This window comes from Ostrinia nubilalis, assembly GCF_963855985.1.
Source record: "Ostrinia nubilalis chromosome W unlocalized genomic scaffold, ilOstNubi1.1 SUPER_W_unloc_3, whole genome shotgun sequence".
NCBI classification, from domain to species: domain Eukaryota; kingdom Metazoa; phylum Arthropoda; class Insecta; order Lepidoptera; family Crambidae; genus Ostrinia; species Ostrinia nubilalis.
Window position 1 is genome coordinate 229,576 of NW_026973570.1, and position 19,875 is coordinate 249,450.

Consider the following 19,875-nt stretch of genomic DNA (forward strand, 5'->3'; position numbering starts at 1 on the left):
ATTTTGAAACATTGTTTGTTATATAATTTTCTGTATCAGTTTCCAAGATTTTATAAAAATAACTTTTCTTAGTTTACGTTGATTTTGAAAGTAGAGCCAATGAAATATTCAATCTTTTTTTTTCTCCATTGCAAAGAAATCATTGGTAATAATCACGTAAGTATTCAAGTAAATCTTAATTGTATTTTCTATTACTATAAATATTAAATTCAATATAATTAAATGACATTATTAAGTTATATGCCCTACATAACATAATAACTTTTAAAACTGGTAAGTACTTAGTAGGTGATGCATTGCTGCATTCCATTCCCACATACATCGACACGTGTTAACGCATCAGCATTATTTTTCTACCGAGACCTACGACGCGACGTATCTAGAACGAAACTTGAAACGAATAATAACATTGATAAGTATTGCAACAAGCAATTCTGCGAATTATCACTTTATGATCCCACAATAGACTATCTGTATTTGATATTACTTTATGAGATAGATGCGTTATGTTTATTTTTTCGTATTTAATAGTGTTACATTATCTTTATGATTAATAATTGAAATAATGGCATTGATTAGGAGATTAATATTGTAGTGGTAAATATTACGATGATTTTGACGTACATAGAATGACGATACAGGTGTATTAAATATCTTTTGTGCCGACTGAGTGCATTAGTTACACCTACAAATATTGAATATAGAAAAATAAAGGAGGTTGTGAATGCGATTGAAAAATAGGTTGCAGTATGACTGACTAGACTGAATTTGAGAAGCAGGGAATACTTTAGTAGAAATGTTTTGTTATGAAATTGGACTGATCACCCAAGGTTAAACAACATCATTGATATTAAAGGATTTATTTTGATAGTAGTAAAGAATGTGATAGCAAGTTAGAAGTGTATAGAATAATGAATGAGAAATTAAAGAAATTATTTTGACAAAGGTGATAGAAGTATGTAAAGACATGAAAGAAGTATGAGGTATAAAACGGTGTCGAATCCTTCAGTTTTGATCACGGTGCAACCTAAACGAGATTTCTCTGTGAAAACGGTTGGAGATTAATAAAAATCTTAAAAGAGGACCCGTTAGTAAAATAGTAAAATAATAAATTATTAATAAAGATAAATAAATGGTACAAGGTACAGTGTAGGGTACAGATCCTTCATTTGATCATGGTGCAGACGAGCTTCTCTCCGTGAAAATAGTTGGAGATCAAAATAAATAAATAAAGATCTTAAAACATGTCCCTATAAAATATAAGACTATGCATAGCAAATGACTAAATGTCTAATAAAATATAATTAAAAGTCGACTATAAATAAAAATAAAAAAAAACTGTACCAAATATTATGATAGTTTATAGAAATAAAGGGGCCGGCCCAGTGAAAATATTGTCTAATGAATATTGACAAAATGATAATACATAATAGGTACCTAATGAAGACTTATTTATAAGCTACGAGTCAAATGACCGTGCTAAAAATTATCTTATAAGACAATGACTATGACTAAACTTATGAGTATGAGTATAACGGATATCTGATAAGGATAAGGCTTATTGAGGCAAGATTTTAAGTGTGAAATCTTATGAGTAACTGTGATGCTAATCAATATGAATATGAAGTAGCTAATATCATAAAGAAGAGTATTAGGTAAATTAATTTTTATTAAAAAAAATAAAACCGACTCCAAAAAACATACACTAAAAAGTAGAAAAATAATTACTAGGTAATTACTTATTTATTAATTCGTCCTAATAAATAAGTAATTACCTAGTAATTATTTTTCTACTTTTTAGTGTATGTTTTTTGGAGTCGGTTTTATTTTTTTTAATAAAAATTAACTTATTTCTTGCTTTTTAGTTAACTTATTGTACCACGTATTACCACTGAAGGTAGGCAGTACATTGAGACTATATTCTTCATGTCAAGTGTAAAATAATATTCCCTACAAAATACAGGTTACCATATCGGCAACCTAAAAAGACCTTAAACCGTCAGCCCACCTTAAAAACATGAAAAAATACAACTGTTGGTCTATTTGTACCTATAATATTTAAAGAATTATCCTCCAACTCCTAAGCGTTAAGGAGTTGTACGTACCATGACCAGTTCATCATGATGAGATGATGACTATCTAATGCTAACACTTGAATAACTTTAGAAACTATACTTATCTATAAAATTAAAAGAATTACCCTCCAACTCCTAAACATTAAGGAGTTTTACCTTCTATCATCAGCTCATCAATATGATATGATGATTTCCAGGAGCAAATACTTGAACAACTTAAGAAAACGTTTGAAAAACGATATACGTGCCTATAAAATTTGGGGGTTGCCCTCGATTTCCCTAGGATCCCATCATCAGATCGATTCGATTTGGTGACAATGGGACCACCTCAGAAGTGTACCCTATCAAACAAAAAAAGAATTTTGAAAATCGGTCCACAATTGACGGAGTAATCGGTGAACATACATAGAAAAAAAAAAAACATACATACAGTCGAACATATAACCTCCTCCTTTTTTGAAGTCGGTTAATTAATTATTACAAGAGAACTACTATAATCCGGGCGTTTTCAAGGCGAGAGTGAATAGGCACTTACAGGGCAGATATGTACCATCCTAGACTGCATCTCACTTAACACCAGGTGCGATTGCGGTCAAATACCTGCCTTGTCTAGCATAAAAAAAAAAAAAAAAAAAAAATTAAAAAGGAATGTTTCTGCCATTTCATTCACTTAGTTTTTTTTAAATATCTATAAAATCAAACACTACTTAAACTATTTAAAATGTCTTTATCAATTTAGTAGTAAAGTATTCTTACAACAAAATAATTATAGCTCCCAATGTATAGGATATTTTTACAATTTACATGAAAAATGGGGTCATAAAACTTAAAAAATCATAACTATATTTTTATGATTCTATAAATTTTTAAAGTACCAATTACATTGTTACTAACTTTTGTAAAAATGAAATGATTCGTCTTCGTCTTATTTAGTTAAGCATAGTGATTAACAATATTCTTTATAATAAAATAATGGTTTGTGTAGCCTAATAAAGTAAAAATATTGTAAATTATGGTATTCAAAATTATCCCCTCAAGCGATCTGCCGCGGGAAGGCGCTACTGCGTGAAGTGCCCCCCACTTCCCGCGGGAAAAAAAAAAAAAAATCCCGTTGCGCATTTTCCCTAAAATAGCTTATCATTATTACCGTTACATACTATCGAGTCACATTTTTGGAATCTGGATAAAATTACCCGTCTTTTGGTGTAACTTTTAAGGCTAACAAATATATATTTTAGGTACAACACTTACTTGAAAAAAAAGATTCGTCATTTTTGTCACTTTTTGTGATTGCACTTGATTCACCTTCAAAATTAGAAGCAATGTTATATATTAACACTTATTTCCAAAGTTAATCACATTATACACGTTTTTTATAAAGAAAAACACACTTCCAAAGCATCTAAACGATAAAAAACATCCATCTTTTTCACTACCCAGACGGGCACCGCGGATCGCGTCATCTTCAAACACAGACTGAGAAAAATTTGGTTGAAAAGCAACCATAGTGCCTAGAAAATATTGCTATCACATTCATACTTAAGCATTATTACTTTCGTGCGAAAGAAACAGAACTATATTTTTTAAATGACAGGGTCCCGAACTTGGACAAGTGATTTGCGGCGGGAGCCGCCGCAGATCACTTTAGAGCTTCGTGATTTACGTCTCCCCCCGCCGAAGATCGCTTGAATGACTGTTCAGTTAATGAATGATAACCTAATTGTTCATGTGAAATGATTTCTTATTTTACTGTGAATTTCAATGTTTATTTGTATTTAATTATTAATTTGATTTAAATTACATAAATGTGCAATTCAATATAAGATTTGGTTTATCAGTTAATAACGACATTATTCTATATTATTAAAATAACCAATGTAAAATTTTTGGCAAGGTATATTTAGAAAAAGTTATAATTTTTTCCAACCATTTAAAATGTAATTGTTATGTAACATTAATTTGGAATTAAAGTTATATCATTTTATCATACATATCATTTTAGTGTAATTTTTTAAAGTGAAAATTTATACAAAATCACTTAGTAATGCAATAATGTACTAACCTTTTTATATTGTATACTTTATACAGTCTCTACAATAATTATTTTAATTGTAATTTTCAACTTGATTAGTTTACTATTTTATTGTGAATTTAGTTCAAGTTACTGCTGGTTTTATTTTTTTGGCTGACATTGTGATGAAATTATTTAGAAATCTGTTAAAATCTCGATGTAACAAAACAGTAACCTAATAATGTTCAAAATCAATATTTTAAATATACCATTCTACTCCAACAATGTAAAATTCAAAGTTTATCATTTCTAAAAATCATGATGTTCAATTGAGACAGCTTTCTATTACATCTATAGAGTATTTTATCTATTTTATTTGCATTTTAAAATTTAATGAATTGAGCTAATTTGAAAATGTATTTTATCAATATAATTTCAATCATATTAATGAAATATTAGTATTGTGTCTATAAACATACATATTTGGAATTTACAAAATTTAATTTGGTTTCAATTATAATATAAAATAAAAATTAGTATTGTATTGTATAACTTTTTTTAATCAAATCATAAAAAAAAACTATCATTTTTTTTCTCAAAAAAAAAAGGGGGGAGGTGTAGTGTGTACGCATCCTTTCCCCATATTAGGCAAACCACTAGTATATAAGCTTAGGATAATCTTCATTCTTACGAATAAACCTACAGTGCGCACATCTAACTGTTTTATTGTGTCTCCCGATCGTCACACATTACACAGACACCATTCCACGGTCCTGAGCTGCAAGAAGGTTGTCCACAACATCGGCCAGAGCAGCCGCAGTGCTATGCCCCCTACGAAAACCTGACTGTAACTCTGGAAGTATATTATGCCTCTCCAAGTAAGTGGTTAACTGCTTGCATACAATTTTTTCCAATACCTTGGAGAGGCATGGAAGGATACTGACAGGACGAAGGTCTTGGAGTGAAGCCGGTCGGTTGGTCTTGGGCAAAGGTGTCACCGCTGCTACCTTCCAGTCATCAGGAAACACTCCCTGCTGCAGTGAGCAATTGATAATAGTGGTCAAGGTCTCGAGCGACTGTGGCAGAGTGAGCAGTAAGACATCCAGTGCCAGGCCATCACATCCCTGTGCATTAGATTTCAATCCTCTAATAACCTCCAGTACCTCTTTGCTAGTTACCGCATGAAGTGCAAAAGTAGCTGAAGCATCGTGCCTGTTATGCTCATAAAAAGATAAGGCTGAAATTGACACTTTGTTTGAGCCTGGTATATTCAGAAAATGCTGGTTTATAGCATTGGGGTCATTAAACTCAGGTGGCAGCTCACTAGTCTTCCCATTGTTAGGGAGTACAGTATTCTTAAGATTCCTCCATAATCTCTTAGAATTGCCTATATTACTATTTATATACTTTTCAAAATAACATTTTTTCTCCTGTTCCAAGGCCTCCAGTACCATCCCTCTCATTTGTCTGTAACAGTCCTTTAGAGTAGATGTTTTGAGTTTTTTGTATTTATTGTGGTAGTTGTCCCTAATACGCATCATGGCTCTGACAGTGTCCGTTACCCACGGATGGGGAGGGTTTTTAAACTTTTTTGTCACTACTGGGGCATGTAAATCCATCAACCCTATAATACACGTTGTAAAAGCTCTTACTGGTTCGTTAACTTCGTTGATTTCATTAAAATTTCCCCACCGTATGGCACATAGATCTGCGTTCAGCCGGTCCATGAGAATGTTCTTGAGCGGTCTATATGTTACCCATCTAGGACTAGGTTTATCCACTTTAATTTTGACCTCTGCTAGTATCATAGCATGCCCTCCTCGATCCGGCGAGTGCCTCACCGTCAGCTTGGGAACCCTAACATCAGTACACAACACATCTATTAAAGTGGCACTATGGTCAGTAAAGTGAGTGGGGTCCTCAACCTTAAATTTAAACTCTCGATGAATTGCATGAAGGCCCCATAGCCGCGACTGCTTTTATCAAGGAGATTGATATTAAAGTCTCCCATCACTATTATGCCGTCAGAGTGTGAGAAAGAGGTGACTGAGTCTGTGATAGCCTCTAGGAACATATTTATGTCTTGCCAGGGTGGTCTGTATGCAGTTCCAACGATTATATTTTGACCGTGTGCGTGAACTTTTAGCCACATCTGCTCGACATGTGGGATAGATGTAGGAAATTCCAATTGTTTGGCATTTAAACCCTTACGTATGTAAAAACCTACCCCCCCTCCCCGATCCCCCCGAACTTGAATATGTCTCGGAATATGTCTCAAACGATAACCTGAAAGTTTAGGCGCCCTATCCTCCTCTCCCAATCGCAACCAGGTCTCATTTATGGCCATAATGTCTGGAGCGATTTCCACCATCGCAGCGGTAAATTCGTCATGTCCTGTACAGAGAGACCCTGCATTATATAGACCTAACAATAGATTTTTTAGCCTAAGGCCTGTGAATCGGGTAATGTAAATAAACGACAATAGCGGGATGACAAAGTGTGATTCATAATTATTGATAATAATATCATGTAAATATTGTAATAAATAATATAGATAATTAGATTAGAACATAAATTAACGATTATATAATTAGAGATCTAAATATATAAAAGGAGAAACTGACTGACTGACTGACAGATCAACGCACAGCCTAAACGGCTAAACGTAGGCACTTGAAATTTGGAAGGGACGTAGTTTAGGTACCGTAGAGGTGCACTAAGAAAGGAATTCCCGAAATTCCCACGGGAACGGGAATTAGCGGAAAAATCCTTTTGTATGAACAATCTAAACCGCTTAAGTTAGATGCTTGAAATTTGGTGTGCAGGTACCTTAGTAAACTTAAAGCTTAGGTACAACAGGATATCGTAAAATTCCCACGGGAACGGGAGTTACCGGGAAAAAACATATGTATGAAAAAATCTAAACTGTGTAAGATAGACGCTTGAAATTTGGCATGCAGGTACCTTAGTAAATTAAAGCTTAGGTACAACAGGATATCGTAAAATTCCCACGGGAACGGGAGTTAGCGGGAAAAAACATATGTATGAAAAAATCTAAACTGCGTAAGATAGACGCTTGAAATTTGGCATGCAGGTACCTTAGTAAACTTAAAGCTTAGTTAAATAAAAATGAATTGATGTTCGTTAGTCTGATTATAACTCGAGAACGACTGGGCCGATTGAGCTGATTTTGGTTTTAAAATGTTTGTCGTAGTCCAGGTCTAAACGATGAGTAAATACGCGCGCGATATTGTTTTTCTGTGACAGACAAAATTCCACGCGGGCGAAGCCGCGGGCGGAAAGCTAGTATTATTATAAATTAAATAAGTTACAGAAATAAAATTAGTTTGAAATAAGTAATACAATAGAATACAATTGTCAAATAGTTCAAACATTCCATGCAACATAGTGAGTTTAGGTAGCAAACGGCATACTATCTCATACCCAAAAAACTACTATCTCAAATCTCGAACTTGGTCCGCTGACACGCGCGGTGCGTGCTCTCGGTTATTTAAGTGAAATCCTGGTTAAAAGTGTGAACTTAAATCTGAAACTTATATTGATAGGAAGTGCTAAAAGTGCCTAACACACTGTGGTATTTGCAACTTTAAAGACCTAGAATCCAGGAAGATACGACAGTGTTTAGTGATAAAATTTTTGTTGGCTGCCTAAGTCGAGTCGGCCCGTGACCGCGCGCTATACCTGTTACTGTCGCGCGCAGGCGCTGCACCGTATCACTATCTCACTCACATTCCTGTTTGCCGGCGTGACTGCGCGTCCGTGAGTTGTAAACAAACCACACGTACTGAGAAAGATGAATAACGTTTGCGTTGCGTGTAAACAGACCATAACCACCAATAGGTCTGTCAGATGTGCCGTATGTAAAAGTTATTACCACCAGATATGTGTTAGTGCAGCCGTTATAGGCGACTGTAATAAACAAACGGACATTTGGCAGTGTCCTACATGCCGCTCAAGGCCTCAGCAAGCGGACAGCACTCCTGGTCGTGACTCACCGATAGAAAACGTAAATACACAATCCCGCGCACACAAACGCGTAGCCTCGGGATCACCGAAAACTGACGAGCTTGACAGCACTGTGACTCTCGCGGATTTAATTCAAGAAATTCGCTACATTCGCTCTGACATGGCCGACATTAAGCTATCACTGAAACTATTGAATGAGGGAGTGGATAAATGCAATACTCGCTTAGATAGCTATGAAAGGCGGATTGAGGCCTTGGAGCAGTGCACTGTTAACACAGACTCCCTCCATGACACAATTCTACACCTAAGGGATCAGTTGAACCAACAATCCCAAACAGCCTTGCGTAACGAGTTAGAAATAATCGGTATCGAGGAAGCCACCAACGAAAACCTCCAACACACAGTAATGGTTGCAGCTGCTAAGCTTGGAGTTCAACTAACCAATGAAGACATCGATTGGACGGCTCGCGCGGGCCCAAGAAGAACAATGAAATCGGGTGCTGAAGCCAAACTACCAAGACCTGTTGTTGTAAGGCTGACACGTAGAGGAAAACGTGACGAAATCATAAAGGCTTTCAAATCTAGACGTAGTTTATCATCCTCAGATTTGGAAATTCAGGGTCCCACTCGCAAGGTTTATGTGAATGAACATTTGACTAAAGAAAATCGCTTACTATACCGGGAGGCGAGGACCCGAGCTAAAGACAAAGGCTTTCGATTTTGCTGGACAAACGCTGGGCGCATCTACATCCGGAAAGAAGAAGGAAAACCACCGTCGCTTATCAGATCCCAAAAAGATTTGGACTTTTTTCTCGGTGAACCACCCCTATAGATCAAAGCTGCTTGGACTGCAGTACATGGGTGTGATTGCAATGATTTTCGTGTTACTTGTTATTTTTACTGTTGCTTGCGATAGAAAATGTACCACTGACTTTTGTTGCTACTGTCTTTTGTTAGCCTTATTGTGTCATAAGTGCATCAACCTTAACAAGCCATTATTAAAACTAAATTATCGACTGTATCAGAACGTTTACTGTGGTCGTTATCGGTTAAACCGCTTTTACTGTTTCTTTATGTCAACAGATAATAATTTTCTCCTGATAGCACACTTGAAATACACTCAGTTACACTCACCACTTATGATGACACTAATCAACTCAACCAACGTCTCAACCCTGCGAGATCTATACTATATTAATCTATTGTTCCTTGACACTTCAAATGAGAATAACACATTTAATCACACTAATGAAGCAACTTACCATCCTAGTACTAGCGCGGCAATACCTTCAATTACTAAAACTATGTTTTCTATTTTCTCAACAAATATAATTAATGTTCTGGATGGATACGGTTGAGTTATCGCATGAAATAGACGAAACAGTGAGTCTGACTTGCCGCACATGTAACCAACCAGAGCAATGTAAGAGGTTGCTTCTGGATTTCAACTTTAGGGTAATGACTTTTAACATAAGGAGTTTACGTAAGAACGCTCTTGATCTTGTAACATTCTTACAGCGTCTGGACTGCTGCCTCGATGTCATAGTTCTCACTGAATGTTGGTTGAATGAGCACTCAATGATCTATCAGCTTCCAGGTTATAAGAGCTTCAATACTTCTAAAGTAATTAACAGATCGGGCGGAGTGGTGGTGTACGTGAAGGAATGTTGGGCTGCGACAGTCTCCGAGCCAGATTTTGATGATGCAAACTGCTTAATAATTAAATTAAAAAACCATATTACAATGCTAGGCATATACCGCTCACCATCATTTGGTTGCACTGATAGGTTTTATAATTCATTAGACGTCACTCTCAACAGTCTGGAAAAGAAAGTGCCAGTCATAGTGATGGGTGATATGAACATTGATTTGCTGGATTTGACTCCCTGCGCCACACATACAGCATACCAATGTTTAATGGCGGAACACGGCCTCCTTCCGGCTATCAATGCCCCAACTAGAGGGAAAGCGTGCTTAGATCACGCCTTTGTTAGATCATCTAGAACATCAGTGCTTGGGATAATCTGCCGGTCTTCAATCACAGATCACGACATTGTACTCTTGGGTCTCAACAATATAAAAAAAGAGACTACTGTCAGGAATAGAGTGAAGCTCAAAATAGATTACTCTAAGATTGTCGAAGAGGTTGAACTTCTAGACTGGGCTCAGGTCACCTCCAGCAACGAGATCGACGAGGCTGTATCACAATTTCACAATCTGATCACGGACATAGTTCGCAGACATACTCAGGAGGTCAAAGTAAGCCGCACAAAATTCAACATAAAGCCGTGGGTAACTCCGGGCCTAATCCGATGCATAAAGCACCGGGACTCTTTGCACTCGCAGGTAAGACTGTTTCCTGATAACGATCAACTTAAGAAAACGTACACCCGATACAGAAACTTTTGTTCTCGGATTCTGCACAAACGGAAAACCGATTACGAGAGGCGTGAGCTAGAAAATAACAAAAAAAATCCCAAGGCACTTTGGAGAGTGATCAAAGACATCTGCCAAATACCGACACAAGATAGCGAAAACCAAGAACTGTTAAAATCTAAAGAAAATGCAAAGTTATCAATGGACTGCTGCAATGAACATTTTGTATCTGTGGGCAAAAAACTGGCAGACAAAATACTCAAAAGGCTCTGTAAAACTGAAGATAATCTCTGCCAGAGCGTGAGTCTTCGAGGCGGGCCAGCAGATTCTCTGTTCCTGTATCCAGCCAACGAAGAGGAAATAAGCGACCTAATCTTAAACCTTGATAACTATAAGGCACCGGGTGCGGACGGACTGCAACCTGTATTACTAAAACAAATTAGGAAACATATTCTAAAGCCGCTAACATACATTTGCAACCTAAGCATGGAGTCTGGACGTTTCCCGAGTGATTGGAAAACGGCAGTTGTAATACCCATCCACAAGAATGGCCTAAAGGAAATACCCGATAATTACAGACCAATCTCTTTACTGCCGATTACTTCAAAAATACTTGAAAAAATTGTGAACAGCCGCTTGGTAAAGTTTATTGAAAAGCACCACCTGCTTTCGGACCAGCAGTTTGGGTTTAGACATGGCAGATCCACTGAACAGGCTACTGAGTTGCTTACTGACATTGTCTCTTCCAATCTTGATAAGGGCCTTCGGTCACTTGCTGTGTTCCTAGACTTAGCCAAGGCATTTGACACAGTCTCGATACCGATACTACTAAAAAAACTACAATGTCTTGGTGTAAGGGGTACTCCACTTGCCTGGTTCGTCAGCTACTTAACAGGCAGACAGCAATTCGGCAGGGTTGGGGGAGGCAGTGTCAGCCAACACTTGCCGGTCAACTTCGGTGTTCCTCAGGGTAGCGTCCTGGGCCCAACATTGTTCACCCTATACATAAACGATGTCCTGGAACTTTGCATACCGCAATCCAACGCCATTTGTTATGCTGATGATACTGTCCTTATTTTCCACGGGAAGGACTGGAATGACACCATGGGGGCTGCTGAGACTGGGATGAGCATCCTGTCCAACTGGCTCGACAACAACCTCCTGACTCTTAACGTCAAAAAAACCAACTTTATTATGTTCCAAATTAACCGCGTTAATATCCCGGACAATACATCGATGAAGATCCATAGCATTGATTGCCATGCTTCTATGTCACCTACGAATGACTGCAACTGCAGTAGGATTGACAGAGTAGAGTCTGCTAGGTACCTTGGCATAATTATTGATCAACAATTGAAGTTCAAAGAACAGATTGCGCTGCTCTCTAAAAGGACACGAAAGTATATATACTTGATGAAACTACTACGAAGTTGCGCACCTATGGACATTAGTAGAATGGTATATGTATCACTCTGCCAATCTCTGTTGCAGTACTGTGTTGGCATTTGGGGTTGTGCTGCTAAGACCATCATGATCGAACTTGAGCGGGCTCAGAGGGCTGTTCTGAAGGTGTTACTTGGCAAACCACGAAGATTCCCCACAGACGAGCTATATGTAGAGGCCAAAGTCCTTAGCGTCCGGCAACTTTATGTCCTGGGAGCACTTACGAATGCGTATAAAAGCAAGTCCATTCACCTGTATAAGAGCAGGAATAATACTTACCGTTTACCCACTCCCATGATCAGAACTACTTTTGGACGTCGTTTTAGTCGATTTCTCCATGCACACATATTTAATAAAGTTAGCAAAATCATCACAATACCCGAAACGCTATTCGAAGCCAAAATTAAGTTCAAGAGATGGATAGGTGAATTAACTTACTCAGAAACCGAAAATCTTTTAATTAATTAGAACTTTTTAGGAACCACAGACTAAAAAAAAACAAACACATAAACACACAATATGCTGGTGTTCTAATGTTACGCACTGTTTTATTTTATTTATTTTTGGTTTATTCTTTCCCTTTTCCTTTTTTTTTTTTTTTGTTTATATAGACTGTTTCACTACACTTAGGTATAGCTGAACTGTACCGCGCTGTGCCAGTCACTTTAATTTTGCAAACTGCACTGTTTGGGCCACCAAGATACAGGCTATGCCTAGTTTGGGGCCCACTGTTATTGATATACATCTTGCTCTTTTTTCTTACTGTTATTGTTAACACATCTTGCCTTTATTATTTTGTAATGCAAAATGTAACCTGTGCCTATTTAAATAAATACTTTTTTCATTTTCATTTTCATTTTCACCCTTGTACATAGTTAAAACCCTCAGTGTAATCAATGTATTTCAATGGAAACATATAATAATATAATGAATTGCAATGATGTTTGTCAATAATTCGGACAGTTAACAAATACATTTGGCGTCTATACATAATTTCAACAATAAATACTATATCTATTACACAGGAGATTGCATTTATAATTTTCAATACCAAGATATAAGATTCAAATACAGGTATAAAATTTAACATTAATAAATTATTTAAACTCATCATGCTGACACTGTTTTGACCTTTTTTGTTGTACTTAATTGCAGGTCTCGGTTAGTCATATTGTAGATGACTCAAACACCCTCCCAAGATCACCCAGCGAGCGGATTTGAAATACCTGCGCTCCGTCACTCTTGCGCGCAAATATGCGCCCTCGCCTCGTCCAGGAGTACCTCCACTGCAGCCTGCGGCACTCCTCGCGCACCCGGTGGAATAGCTGACGGTTGGAGCGCGTCAGGCGCTCGTTGATAAAGACACGCGCGCCGCCCTCGCCGGCCAGCCCGCGGCGCACGCGCGCGGCGCGCAGCAGCTCGTCGCGCAGGTGGCGCCGCGCCAGCCGCACTACCACGCGGCGCGCGCGCCCGCCCGCCTCGGCCGGCGGCGCGCCCACGCGCTCCGCGAACACCACGTCCCGCTCGTCCAGCGCCACGCCCAGGCGCCCGGCGAGCACGGCGACGCTGTGGAGGACGTTCTCCCCCTTCTCCTCCGGGAGGTGGCCGATCTCCAAGTCGGCGACGAGCGCCTCCTGGTCCCGCTCGTTGAGTTCCAACTTGAGCTCCGATATCGTTCGCTCCATCTGCGCGAGCGTCTCCGACCCGGGCGCCGAGCTGATCGTCGCCTGACGGGACTCCACCGCCTCGAGTCTCCGCTCGATGTCGCCCAGGCGCTCGTCGTGAGCGCCGACCCTGCGCTCGCACAACGAGACCCTGCCGATCAGTGTGTCGATCTGGGCCCGCACGGATCTGAACTCGTCGCGCATCTCCTCGCGAAGTTGCCTGATCTCCAAGAAGAGCGCCTGCACATCCGTCACCTCCATAGTGATGTTCAGAGCAGTAGCGTTCGGATTCTCCTGACCGTCCCGCTCTAACATAGAGGCGTCGAGACTAGTGGGGCTCATGGTGGCGGCCCCCCTCCGCATCGTAACACCGTCTGCAGCAGCGCGGACCGGCGTCTCAGTGTTGTTCCTCTTGGGCTGCTTACTGACGCATGTGACGCACCTCCACGCATCCCTACGCTCACCAACCAATGTGCCGTGGAAGCGCCTTTCAGTAACGCCGGCACACTTCAGGTCGAAGAATTCCTTGCAGAGGTGGCACGCTAGCCACCTTCTGCTATCTTCAATTGGCTCGAAACATCCACCACAGATTTTTCTATTTTGAAGCGACAATGTCTTGAGAGGTGAAGATAAAAAGAAAAAAAAAAACAAAAAAAAAAAAACTTGAGGGATTCGAACCGTGTTGTATTGGGTTAGACCGGCAACGTGAGCCGATGCGCCAAAGTCGCTTGAGAGTCTAGAACGAAATATACAGTCGTGCTCGAGACTACTGTGGACGCAAGTGTTATTTGTGTCGGGTATACCACATTCGGATTGTTTTACGTCCACCAACACAGATTGTCACTACAAGCCGATGTCTCACTTTTCGCAAATGTATTTACAAATAACACTCACTGCAGCATTGTTTTTTACGAACCGAATACACTGATTAGAGTTCCATAACTTTACAATTAAAATGGTGTATAGTATGTTTGATTTTGATTACTATTTTCACTACTATTTATCAAATATTGCGCAGACGCGTCTTTGTATAGTCTACTAGGTAAAGCGCCACCTAGCGTAATTTCAATTTGATACCTTTATTCGTTCGTGAGAAATAAGGTAGTAAATTTAATTTTATTAAAATACTAGTAGCCGCCCGCGACTTCGTACGCGTGGATCCCGTTTTACCCCCTTCATCTATCTTACGCGGTTTAGATTTTTTCATACAAATGTTTTTTCTCGCTAACTCCCGTTCCCGTGGAAATTTTGCAATATCCTGTTGTAACTAAGCTTTAAGTTTACTAAGGTACCTGCATGCCAAATTTCAAGCGTCTAACTTAAGCGGTTTAGATTTTTCATACAAAAGGATTTTCCCGCTATTTCCCGTTCCCGTGGGAATTTCGGAAATTCCTTGTTGTAACTAAGCTTGAAGTTTATTAAGGTACGTACATGCCAAATTTCAAGCGTCTAACTTAAGCGGTTTAGATTTTTCATACAAAAGGATTTTCCCGCGAATTCCCGATCCCGTGGGAATTTCGGGAATTCCTTGTTGTAACTAAGCTTTAAGTTTACTAAGGTACCTACATACCAAATTTCAAGCGTCTAACTTAAGTGGTTTAGATTTTTCATACAAAAGAATTTTTCCGCTAATTCCTGTTCCCGTGGGAATTCCTAAGTATCCTATAACCTGCCCAGGAGTATGAAGAATAATTGTACCAAGTTTCGTTAAAATCCGTCGAGTAGTTTTTGTTTCTATAAGGAACATACAGACGGACAGACAGACAGACAAAAATTTTACTGATTGCATTTTTGGCATCAGTATCGATCACTAATCACCCCCTGATAGTTATTTTGAAAATATATTTCATGTACAGAATTGACCTCTCTACAGATTTATTATAAGTATAGATTTGTATTATATTATACAGTGTGTCCGGGCATGTAGTGATCAAACTTTAAGGGCGAAATCTAGGGACAATTTTATCGATAAAAATACTTCAAATATGGGGCTTGACCCATTTATAGCAAAATTACAAGGATTTAAGTTTTTAATTTTTAGTTTTCACCTCTTCCTTCAAAAACAAGTGAAAGCGAGGGTAGCTTAACATTAATAAACAAATATTTTATATCATGCGATAGCCAATAAAATTATCTATTAGTAGAAGTAAGATAGCAGTTAGATGTAAGATAGCCAGTTCCTCCGTGGTTGAGGATTTCGGGTGAAGCTCGCTTCCACCTTCAAAAAAAAATCAAAAATCAAAAAATATTTATTCAGTTTAGACCACAAGTGGCACTTATGAACGTCAATAGAAAATAATAAAAAAAGAAAAGGTAGCCCTTATGGGGCACTTTACATGTCTCCTTATCTTTTGGGCCCTACCAGCGCTTCGAGACAAACATATGGCAAGTGCTGAGAAGAAACGCCGGAACAAACTCAGTCACCACTGTCTGCCGGTTTAAAAATATAAAAAAGTAGGAAGTTACATACATTCAGAAGCAAGTTACTTACCACGCGCTCCCGTTGATAGAAGGTGGCCTTTAAGACGCCCATCTAGCACGAGACCGCGTGGCAGTTTTGAATATATTTCTTTAGTGCCGTGCTAATTTCTAGGTTAATTGTTGCGTTTTGATACATATATTTTATGTCAGGTATATCTTTCCTTGACCAGTCCCCGAAGGCAGCGCCTGTTCACAGACATGACGTGTGAACCAGCCATCGCTTCACTCGACCATATTATAGGGAGTGTAACGACCCGCCTCACACGCCACTACCCCAGAGACATTTTAGTGAGCATGACAAGTCTAAGATATCCTTCTGGCTAAGTGCCAGATATAAAACTATTTAGGAGACAAGGCAAGAAAACTCTAGAGAGAAAAGCAAGGCACCATAACAAAACCGTGTGGTAGTTTTAAATAAATTGTATATACTTATATTTAGTGCCGTGCCACTGTCTAAGTTGATTGTTAATTAATTGTTATGTTAAAAAATTTAAGGTAGGTATATCTTGTCTTGACCAGTCCCCGAAGGCAGCGCCTGTTCACAGACATGACGTGTGAACCAGCCATCGCTTCACTCGACCATATTGTAGGGAATGTAGCGACCCGCCTCACACGCCACTACCCCAAATAGGGTACACTTCTGAGGTGGTCCCATTGTCACCAAGTCAGGATCTGATGATGGGATCCTAGGGAAATCGAGGGCAACCCCCAAATTTTATAGGCACGTATATCGTTTTTCAAACGTTTTCTTAAGTTGTTCAAGTATTTGCTCCTGGAAATCATCATATCATATTGATGAGCTGATGATAGAAGGTAAAACTCCTTAATGTTTAGGAGTTGGAGGGTAATTCTTTTAATTTTATAGATTAGTATAGTTTCTAAAGTTATTCAAGTGTTAGCATTAGATAGTCATCATCTCATCATGATGAACTGGTCATGGTACGTACAACTCCTTAACGCTTAGGAGTTGGAGGATAACTCTTTAAATATTATAGGTACAAATAGACCAACAGTTGTATTTTTTCATGTTTTTAAGGTGGGCTGACGGTTTAAGGTCTTTTTAGGTTGCCGATATGGTAACCTGTATTTTGTAGGGAATATTATTTTACACTTGACATGAAGAATATAGTCTCAATGTACTGCCTACCTTCAGTGGTAATACGTGGTACAATAAGTTAACTAAAAAGCAAGAAATAAGTTAATTTTTGTTAAAAAAAATAAAACCGACTCCAAAAAACATACACTAAAAAGTAGAAAAATAATTACTAGGTAATTACTTATTTATTAGGACGAATTAATATTTATGTATACCATTATTGATACTTTTGGAGTCGGTGCAGGCAAACTTCACACGTTTCATAATCTTGGCACCGACTCCAGAAGTATCAATAATGGTATACATAAATATTAATTCGTCCTAATAAATAAGTAATTACCTAGTAATTATTTTTCTACTTTTTAGTGTATGTTTTTTGTTTCACTTCTTTTTCAGTTATTTTCCAACACAAGAAAAACCAGGTCGTTAAGGTATGTTTTATTTGCATTGTATTATAAGTATTTGAGCTATTCTACAAAACGAATGTAAATTTATTAGTCTACGTTTATTAGTTTCGAAGCTATTGTTGACCAAAGATACCCCTTCCCAGCGGTTCCATAGCGCCATTACATGCGAAAATGCACCGCCTGAAAGAATCGCACAACCTACTTCGACTACATGACTAGCCGTGCTATGGAACCGGCTGGGAAGGGGTATCTTTGTTCAACAATTACGTCGAAACTAATAGACGTAGACTAATAAATTTACATTTGTTTTGTAGAATAGCTCAAATACTAATAATACAATGCAAACAAAACATACCTTAACGACCTGGTTTTTCTTGTGTTGGAAAATAACTGAAAAAGAAGTGAAAAAAGTCATGCATTTTTCTAATTAAATCCATTCTTACTCCCATAAAATGTACGGAACTTGTGTCTGTTTTCTACTTCTACAATAGATAATTTTATTGGCTATCGCATGATATAAAATATTTGCTTATTAATGTTAAGCTACCCTCGCTTTCACTTGTTTTTGAAGGAAGAGGTGAAAACTAAAAATTAAAAACTTAAATCCTTGTAATTTTGCGATAAATGGGTCAAACCCCAAATTTGAAGTATTTTTATCGATAAAATTGTCCCTAGATTTCGCCCTTAAAGTTTGATCACTACATGCCCGGACACATTGTATAACTAAAAAAATCCGGCCAAGTGCGAGTCGGACTCGCACACCGAGGGTTCCGCCGTACAAACGTAGCGGTTTACAATTTATGACGTATTAAATTAAATTACTTACTAGACATCGTTCAAACCAATTGCATGGTAATGCGTAATGCACATCAATTATATTTTTTTTAGTTTTAATATTATCTTATTTTGGAACTTATAGAATACTTTGGAAGTGACTCTCGCGCAAGCCGTTCAGTTTAGAACAATCATAGTTATGGTAATTTCGTGAGAGTCAACATAGCTAATATTTTTTATTTTATAAAATAACTAAAATAGTAGGCCAGTACCTTGTAAAAGTTATTTTATTAAAGTTATTTATTTACAACATTTTATAGTCATCGTTTTAGAGCGTTTTGAATTTTTGCGTTGATTTAGAATTTTTCACAGTTTAGAGGCAATTAGATTTAAGAAGTGTTTGATATGAATTTCAACTTAAAGGCGATAGGTGAGGCAAAACTGCAAAAAAGACCTCACTTCGAATCCCTACTCCTCCTAAATGGATGATCCAAACAAGAAAAAAAAATATGTATGAGATGTATGATATCTTATACTAAAAAATTGTTGTTCGTTTTTTTTGTTACAACTATTAGTTTTGACAGAAAAAAATCTTAACTTTCTTCTAATTTCACCAAATAAATTTCCTACTACTCATAATAGCCTACCAGTTACATACTAGTAGTAAACTTACTTATTGTAAATCCTTTAAATATAACAATGTAATTATGTATACAATATTTAGTTTAACACACAAGATAGTATACACTCATAGTGTAGAAACAAATCAAACTATGTTTTTAATAATTAAAGTTAAACAAATACATAATTAACATTTTAACTTTTACAGTTTAGGCAGTAATTATAAAATTACATTTATCAGTTCTTAAGTTAATTATTTTGCTCAATAGGCAATGGGACAATTTTTGTAATAGGTCGAGAATACAAACCAGTTTTAGTTTTTACAACAACAGCTCGAATATGATTATCTTTACCTTTATATAATTCAACTACACGACCCAATGGCCAAGACATTGGTGGCTGATTATCATCCTTTAACAAAACAATAGTATTTAACTTTAAATCTGGGTTTTCTTTGTACCATTTATACCTCATTTGTAATGTATTTAAATAGTCAGTTTTCCAACGCTTCCAGAAGGTTTGCCGTAGCTTACATATTTGTTGATATACATATGTGCCATGTTGGGGGACCGTATGAATGAGACACGGGTTGAAGTTAGTCTCTGCTATATGTCTGTTTATTAACACGAACTGCGTGACTATTTATACGATATAGATTAAAGGTAAATGACGTCACAGCATCAGCACTATACGTGATAAATGTGCTGACACTGTGAACGTGATCAAGATAAGATATGAAGAGATTTAGTATTGTGCATACCGGCACAGTACTCCCCCCCTTTAAATAAGACATAAAAAAATAATGCGCTAATTACAATAACATACATAAATTATCTACGTTAGTACAGGTTCAATGTTAAATCTCTACATACTTACATACAAGAAATAAAAATAATGTGCTAATTACATAATACAAATTACAATAACTATCTACGTTATA

General features: G+C 37.6%; 1 long non-coding RNA gene across 1 annotated transcript in view; it reads left to right on the top strand.

Moving 5' to 3' along the window:
* Positions 1-13,238, top strand: part of LOC135087398 (uncharacterized) — a 30,245-nt gene extending 17,007 nt beyond the window's left edge. The window contains exon 4 of the long non-coding RNA XR_010260794.1: positions 13,048-13,238. This is a non-coding gene — a long non-coding RNA (uncharacterized LOC135087398). The remainder of the gene's footprint in view (positions 1-13,047) is intronic.
* The last annotated feature ends 6,637 nt before the right edge of the window (positions 13,239-19,875 follow it).